Raw genomic sequence first — 8,361 nt, forward strand, 5'->3', positions numbered from 1 at the left:
CGATTTTTCCAGATTACCGGAGGTTTTTCAAAATTACCTACTCAAATTACTAAGATTTTATTTTGAATTTCACTATCTTTATATTTATTGCATTTTAAATTACAAGAATAATAATTAAATTAAATTAAAACTAAACTAATGAATTACAAAAAAAAATGTTTATAATAATATGTAGACCTTAAGTACCTACTGTAGTCGGTAATTTTTTTGTGAATAATACTTTTAATTTTAATTTCAAAAGCGAGTTCCCTTAATCAACGTACCAACAAAATATCAGTACTATACATGTTCTCATCTTCCGCCCATTGCAATACAGTATTCAGTGCATTCACAGCTTTTGAAGGAGAAACTTTGAAAGAAGCTTTGATTTATTATGTACCTACGTCCTACATACATGTATTAGTCTTTACTATAGGAACAGTAGGTAATAAAAATGACGAAATTGTATTTGTCGATAACAATATTTTATAGATTAATTGGGTTGCAAGAATTCTCGTAAAATTTTTTTACGAACAAATGGAATTTTGCCGTCCGGATTACCGCATTCACCGGATTATCGGGGGTCCGGACTATCAAGGCTCTACTGTATAATCTACATCTATACTATAATATAAAATTGTATGGGTTTTTCTTAGACCTCGCTAACCGAGAAAACTACTGAACCGATTTGGCTAAAATTCTTTTTGGCTGAAACACGATACTCTGCTGAAGGTTTTAGTACCATTTTTGTCAATAAAAAAAAAAGGTTTAAAGTTCATAAAAAATCAAAAACAGAATCACAGTAGTGGCGCCCTCTTTCGGCCAAAAAATATACTAAATATTTTTAGTTGTCATGATTCTATAGGTTGCAGATCCAAAGAGGATGATTTGTTCTTATATAAAATGGAAACATATGGTAAACTTGTTGTATGACATATAGTTACTATTGGACATTGGTTACTGATTCATAGAAACCGAATACTATGTTTGTTTGTTTTTCATATTATTATTATTATTATAAACTAGCTGATCCCACGCACTCGTTGCCCGTTAAATTTTCTTCTTTCGTGTCGTTCAGATCTCGTTCATCCAAAAAGCCACGACTGCTGCCGCTTTGTAATTTGCCAGGTGTAGGTCATTTTCATCACAAGTGGTTCCTATTAAAGGGCATTGTAGTAGGTGGCCATTGTCTGTATTTCACCACATTTGCAGTTGGTTGTGTCGTCTTCTCCTAATATTTTCCATTTCTTGAGTGTAGTTTTGCATCGTCCGACTCCTGTTCTTAAACGATTTATTGCTTTCCATTTTTCCCATTTCCAGTTTCTTCCTTTAGGTAGCTCTTCTTTTAATTCCCACGTGGTGGTGTTTTGTTCTCTCTCCTTCCATCTGTTGATTCTTTCTTTTTCTGGGGGGTTCTTTATTGGTTGGATCGTAGTAAGGAAATTTTTCCTGGATTTAAGTCGTGGTTGCGGCGGGCTCTTTCCATGTAGGGGGTGCCGGGGATCGTTTTGTTGTTTGTGTCGTTCTATCACTGATGCAATCTCTCTTCTAATATCTGGTGGGGCTATTCCTGATAGTACTTGTATTTCCTCGACCGGTGTTGGTTTGAGGCATCCTGAGATTATCCTGCATGTCTCGTTCAAAGCAGTGTCAACTTTTTTCGTGACATGATCTGGCCCATACGGGGGCAGCATATTCGGCTGTTGAGTAACATAGTGCTAGTGCTGATGTTCTTACAGTATTTGGGTCTGCTCCCCATGATGTTCCTGTGAGCTTTCTAATCAGGTTGTTTCTCGCGTGGGTTTTTTGTTTTACGTTTCCGCAATGAAGTTTGAGTGATAAGGTTCGGTCTAGTGTGACACCAAGATATTTTGGGTATTCGGTATTTTCAATCTCAACATCTTCCCATATTATTCTTAATTTTCGTTTTGCTTCTTTGTTTCTTAGACGAAAAGTGCATACTTGGGTTTTGTTGGGGTTTGGTTTTAACCAATTTTTTTTGTAATAAATTGGCATTTCCTCTAATGCGTTGTTTAGAGTGCTTTCTATATTTCCAAACGAGTGATTCTGAGCAGTGAGCGCTAGATCATCAGCGTATATGATACGCTGGGTTCCTAATGGCGTTGGCATTATGTTAAATAGCAAAGGTGCTAATACGCTACCTTGTGCAAGTACATTTTTTTGAGTCCTCCAACGGCTTTTCTTTCCTTGCAACTCCAGGAAGTGCCTTCTATTTCTTAATATTTCAGCGATGAAGGACGTTAAATTGTAGTCCCTTGTTATCTCGTACAATTTTTTGAAAAGAATTCTGTGGTTAATCGTGTCATATGCCGCTGTTAGGTCTATGAAAACTGCGCCAGTCACCAGTTTTTTCTCGTATCCATTTTCAATATTTTGCGTCAGGTTCAGTATCTGTCCAGTGCATGACTTTCCTCCTCTGAAACCAGCTTGTTCGTTTATAAGTGATTTGTCCACTATGTCGTTTATTCTGTTAAGTATTAATCTTTCTAGCAACTTGTATGTATGGCATAAGAGGGAGATTGGGCGAACATTTTTCGCCTCCATGGGTTGCTTACCCGGTTTTATTAGTGCTATTATTCGGCTTTTTCTCCATATTATTGGTATCTTTACGCATTTTATGCAGTTGTTGTACAATTCTAATAGCCATCTTTTGGTTTGTTGTCCAAAGTTCTTAATCTCCTCGGTTCTGATAGACCTGGTGCTTTTTTTTCTTTCATCCGTGCCATTGCCACATAACGTGAATGGAGTGTGTAGTAGATTGTTTTCGTTTGTTGGTTCTCTGCCTATTTTTGGCTTCACTTTCTTAATGCCAGGGCATTTTCCATTTTTTAGGAGTTGGTGAGCAATTTCATTTGGTGTGACGTTTATATGCGATTCTGCGTTTTTTGGGTCATTTCCCAGGTTTCTCAGCATTCTCCATGCTTTTGAGCTATTTTGAGTCATGTTTGTTTCGCTTATTAGTGATCTCCATTTTTATCGTCGTGCTTCTGACAGTTTTTCCACTAAGGATTCTCCGCGGTTATAATTGTTTTTTCAGCAAAAGGATCATTGTTAAATTGGTTGATATAGTTTTCAAGTAGTTCTTTGTTTTCATTCCCCATTCCCGGGATATACTGTGTTCTGCAACCCCTTGGTATATTTTGTTTTGATATGTTCTTTACTAAGTTTAAGAATTGGCCATAATTTTCAGGTATTGGAGTGATTTTGTTGATTTCAGTGTCCAGTTGTGTTTTAAAGTTGTCCCAGTTGGCTTTTTTGAAATTATAGCGTCTTATCATCGGTACGTTTTCTGGGTGTATAATAGCCTTTATTTGACAAGTTATTGGTCTGTGCTGGGAGTTTGGTATTGGTGCTTCGACTTTCTTTTTGCATTGTTGTTTGATATTGCTGCTACAAAGATTATGTCTGGGTTATACCCTCTTATCCATCTGCCGCTATTAAACGACGATGGAAGCTTTGTATCGTGTACTAATGTTAGGTCATTTGCCTCTGTCCATTTCTCTACTTCTTCTCCACCTTCGTTTGTTTCGTTATAGCCCCAGGCGCTGTTGTGACTGTTGAAATTGCCAATAATAATTTTTGTTCTTTGGTTTTCAAAATTTGTTGGCTTTGTAAAATTAAATAGGATATTAGGCGGTTTGTATATTGATGTGACAGTGCAGTTTGTAAGTTCTACTGTGAGGATTTCTATGTCGTTGGTTTCTGTATGACTTGTTGAGAGGATCTTTAGATTATCTCTTACAAATATCGTACTGCCTTATTTCTTATGTGGTCTCTCTATTGCCAACTTCATTCCCTTTATCTTCGGACGGATGTTGTCCTAGTCTCGGTGTGTTTCTTGGACGCATATAACGTCGCATGTATTTTTTTGGCATAGTTCTTGTAAGATGTCGCTTTTATTGTTTGAGAATCCTTCGATATTTATTGAAGTCGTTATGAGGGCTGGTCCTGAAAAGGACCGTTTTGGCGTTTTGGTTGACATTGAGATCCGTCCGGGGTTGGTAAGATTGGTTAGCGATAAATTCTGGTTTAGAAATATCACTATGCAGGGGGCGCCGCTTACCATGCCCCCCGCCCGTTAAATGTACCATCTCCATATGACTCAAACTTTATTCAATTTTATTTATTATTTGTTATTTAATTTAATTTGTATCACCTCCCCATCACCGTATTCGTCCTGTCGGGGCAAAAAAAAAAAATTCTCCTGAACAGAACCGTCACCCTGGTGATAGGGTGGTGTGAATTAAAAATAATTAAATAACACATATACAAGCATTTAAAAGTAAGTAGTCGCATTATTGTTAATCATGTCAATCATAATTATTAACAAACAAAAAAATCAGTTTTATTTTCATTGTAATGCTTTGTGATATACGATGTATTTTGTTTGATTACCTGGCGCATAGACAAACAAATCTGATGGTTTCTCAACACGGGAACAGGCAAAATACAATTGACCATGTGAGAAACATGGGTTTTCCAGATTAATACCACAAACATTTAATGATTAGCCCCTGAGACTTGTTTATGGTCATAGTTAAAGCAAGCCACACTGGAAACTGTAGTCGTTTAAACTCAAATGGCACATCAGTCGGAATCATTGGGATGCACGGTATGAGAACATCTTCTCCTTTATACTTTCCTTTCAGTATAGTTGCTTCTATCACGTTGTTTAGTAATTTTTTTATCACTAACCGTGTGCCGTTGCAAAGACGCGGTGGGTAGATATTTCGTAGCATTATAACTTGATTAATTGAAGATTGTGAGGTAGCAATCCTGGTGAATCCACCGAGTTTAAAAATTCCGGTGGATAGTTGACTATATCATCTTGGTTATTTGCCGAATCAATTGATTTATATATCCTCGATTTACCTGTAATTTGTTCTTGAATTTTGAAATTTAATTCATTTACATCTATATTTTTAGCAGCCAATATAGCTCGTTCGCTCAACCAATCAGGGTTTCTGTAATCTCAAGCAACATCTGGAAACACCTTCTGAATAAGTTCATCTTTTGATCGAGTTAACTGACAAAAACTTCGAGGAAAGTTAATGCAGTCAGTCAACATGTCTATAGGAAATTTGCCATTACCAATGTTAATGAGTTGTTTAGAGAATGTGTTTCCAGGTTGGTCATTTTGTAACTCGACACGCATATCCTTGCTTAAATGAAGTACTTTGACATGTTTCCACAAATTGAAGGACTTTAGACATGCATTGAGTTCATCAGCTGGCGTTGATCGTGGAATCACTGGCAATGTTTGACCTTTTCCTGCTAATAAAATCATTGCACCACCACGGTTATAATTGCTCCGTAGATCTTTTAAAGTTCTGTCTAAAGCCTCCAACGATTTATTATGAGCCATCGTGCATTCATCCCAAACAATCAATTGACATTGCTGCAAAACCTTTGCCATTGCAGAGTTCTTCGAAATGTTACAGGTTGGAGTTTCATTGCTTTGCATATTTAATGGCAATTTTAGTGCTGAATGGGCTGTTCGACCACCTTCAAGCAAAGTTGCTGCGATTCCCGACGAAGCGAGTGCAAATGCAATTTTATTTTGTAAGCGAATTGTTGCTAATATTAATGAAATCAAAAAAAGTTTTTCCTGTACCACCAGGTGCATCTAAGAAGTACGATATCCCTCCAGTTTTATCATTTGTTACTTTCATAAGAGTATCAAATGCATACTTCTGTTGTTCATTCAATAGTGGAAGATTAGTTTGAATTAATTCTTTCCAAAGTGTTGAGATCATACAGTTTTTCTCGGTGCACCTCTTGTTTAAAAGCATCATGCATTGGACGATTGAACGCGGTCAGGCCTAATTGAATTAATAGTTTGTTTGACATCATCAAGCACATGTCCTCAATTGAAATCAATACTTCGTTGTAAATTTCTTCACTGATGTGTATATTTGGAATTCCCATTCTATTCTGTATTTGATAAAACATATCATCACATATTTAATCTTTGTACTTGATCCACAAATTGATTGGGTTTGATGGGAAGCATATACATATGATTATAGAAAATAATGTTCGTATTTGGTGAGCATGTGATGATATTACAGCATCATTGAGAGTTTGATCCCAATGATCGTAATTTTCTAGCAATTGCAAACGTTGACAGGCTTCTCTATAGGATCCATAAAATTCACCATCAACAGTTCGTAAATTTTGGAATGATATTGGGTCACGTACATTGACTGATAGCAGTCGTAAATAAAAACATTCATCATTGCTTGGATGTACTGAATTAATTCGACCAATCGCATCGGTGGAATATACATCTGGGTATTCTGGAACTGGTTTTCCTTGTTTCCGTCGTATAAATTTCCTTGAGGATTGATTCCAAGTATAATATTTTGGCATTTCAGAATATAGCAATGTTTGTGCAAAACCATCGTTTTGGCACGTCTCAAAGAAACTGGTTAATGTAGTAGAAGGTGGCTGAGCAGCTCTTTGTACTGCGTTCTGTGCTATAAAATACACTCTTTGTCCATTTTATAAATGCACAGCTAAGTGAACAACAGAAGGGTGTCTCTCATGAATAGGAAAAGAAAATATTCGCCAAACTGCTTCATTACTACTAACATTTTAGGTATTGGCCGTATTGGGTAACTTCATCATTGGAATTCTCTGCACCGATTCCAATCACAGCCATATCACTCCCTTTGGTTACATATTTGCAAATGTATTTAATAGATTTCACTGAATGGCAAGATTCGACGTTGATGTGTGCTTTGAAGGTCTTTGATAAAATGAGTGAATAGGGAACAATCCAACGATTATCTATTTCAATATCTTGTTGATTTAATTTGACAATTGTTGATCTTCCATTGTCTGCTGTCGATCGGCGACGATACAGTGGATAACCATCATTATCAGTAATTGTTTCTAATATTTATGTCCGTTGATATCGTTTTGAACATTTACCATCCATCATACACGGTAAATTTTGATTAAGGGTTACACAGGGACCATGTATCATGTTTTTGATAACTACCTCGTGCAATCTAGGATCTACTTGTAAATTAGCGATTTCAGCTGATATCACTGCATCAACTTCATTTGGCCTTATCTTTTCAACCAACCAAATCAAAATGTGTAAATGTGGTAATCCTCGTTTCTGCCACTCCACAGAATACATCCAGCAGCGTGTCTCACCAAACACATAATGTTTTACGATGAAATCCATTAATGATTTCAACTTTTGTCTAAAGACTCTGGCTGTAATGTCATGAGTCATGACGATCAATGGGTGATTGCCCAGGGAATAATTCCTGCTTGATTTCTATCCAGTGTGGATTGCATGTAAATGTGATGAACAAATCTGCTGTACCATAATGACGAATATACGACATGGCATCTTGAGCATATTCGTGCATATGTCGAGGGCTTCCGATGTATGTTGCTGGAAGAATAGTCATCCGACCAACATTTTGTGCATTTCCATCAGTACTAAGGTGAATATACTCTTCAGATCGGAGTTTGGTCTGATTCAACCTGATGAATGTTAATCTCTCCGTTTCAATTTTAACATACATGTCAACAACTTAACATTTTCCCGAACTACATTTTTTGACCCAAATGAAGTCATTTGAAAGCAGTTGTTATATTGTTGGATATTTGTCAAAAAGTGTATGGAATCTGTTCCTATTCCTGAAACCAATGAGTACAATGGCTCTGATGATGGATCCAATGTTATCAATTTCACTTTACCATTTGCGCAACACAATCCATTGGATTCGTTTTTGTATTTCAAAGCCTTACAATATGAGCAAACCGAGTTCATATAGAACCAATAACAACACAGTGGTAGTTACCGTAGTCAATTGACACATCGTAACTGAAAGTAGCTCGATTCAAACTTGCGCGATTATTAGTTGAATGTCGTGCTCGCGCTTCATGCGTTTGTGATATCCGAATTCTTTCACGTTCATTTCAGTCGTCACGTTCTTGTGCACTTTGATTAGATCGGTAAATACCTTGGTTTGTAACATTTTGGGGTTTTCTACCTAAATTGCTTCGTGGTATAGGAGGCATATATAAAATATAAATTATTGTATCACATGCAATAATTAGTGATCATAGGCAACTTAACACTCTGCACAAAACACAATATACGAATTTAATTCGTGTATCAGTTGACAAAAGCGAACTCGGTAGAGTAGGTAACAGAAAATCCAAGAAAAACAACATTTTTTAATTTTAATCGCCCATTAACAGAGAGCTCACAAATAATCGACATATTATAGTAAGGGCTGTTTTAAAAAGAAAAGCGCTTTTTTTAGGGTCTTTTCAGCAATTATTCGAATTTTTCTCGCTGTAAAAACCATCCTTGGACTTCAACGAACATTA

At 36.5% G+C, this 8,361-nt stretch overlaps 1 pseudogene; it reads right to left on the bottom strand.

The window, feature by feature from the left end:
• Positions 1 to 7,238: 7,238 nt before the first annotated feature.
• LOC149060414 (uncharacterized) lies at positions 7,239 to 8,046 on the bottom strand (annotated as a pseudogene).
• Positions 8,047 to 8,361: the final 315 nt, after the last annotated feature.

Source organism: Diuraphis noxia, unplaced genomic scaffold (genome assembly GCF_037042655.1).
Source record: "Diuraphis noxia isolate RWA-SAM2 unplaced genomic scaffold, SU_Dnox_SAM2 contig0001, whole genome shotgun sequence".
NCBI classification, from domain to species: domain Eukaryota; kingdom Metazoa; phylum Arthropoda; class Insecta; order Hemiptera; family Aphididae; genus Diuraphis; species Diuraphis noxia.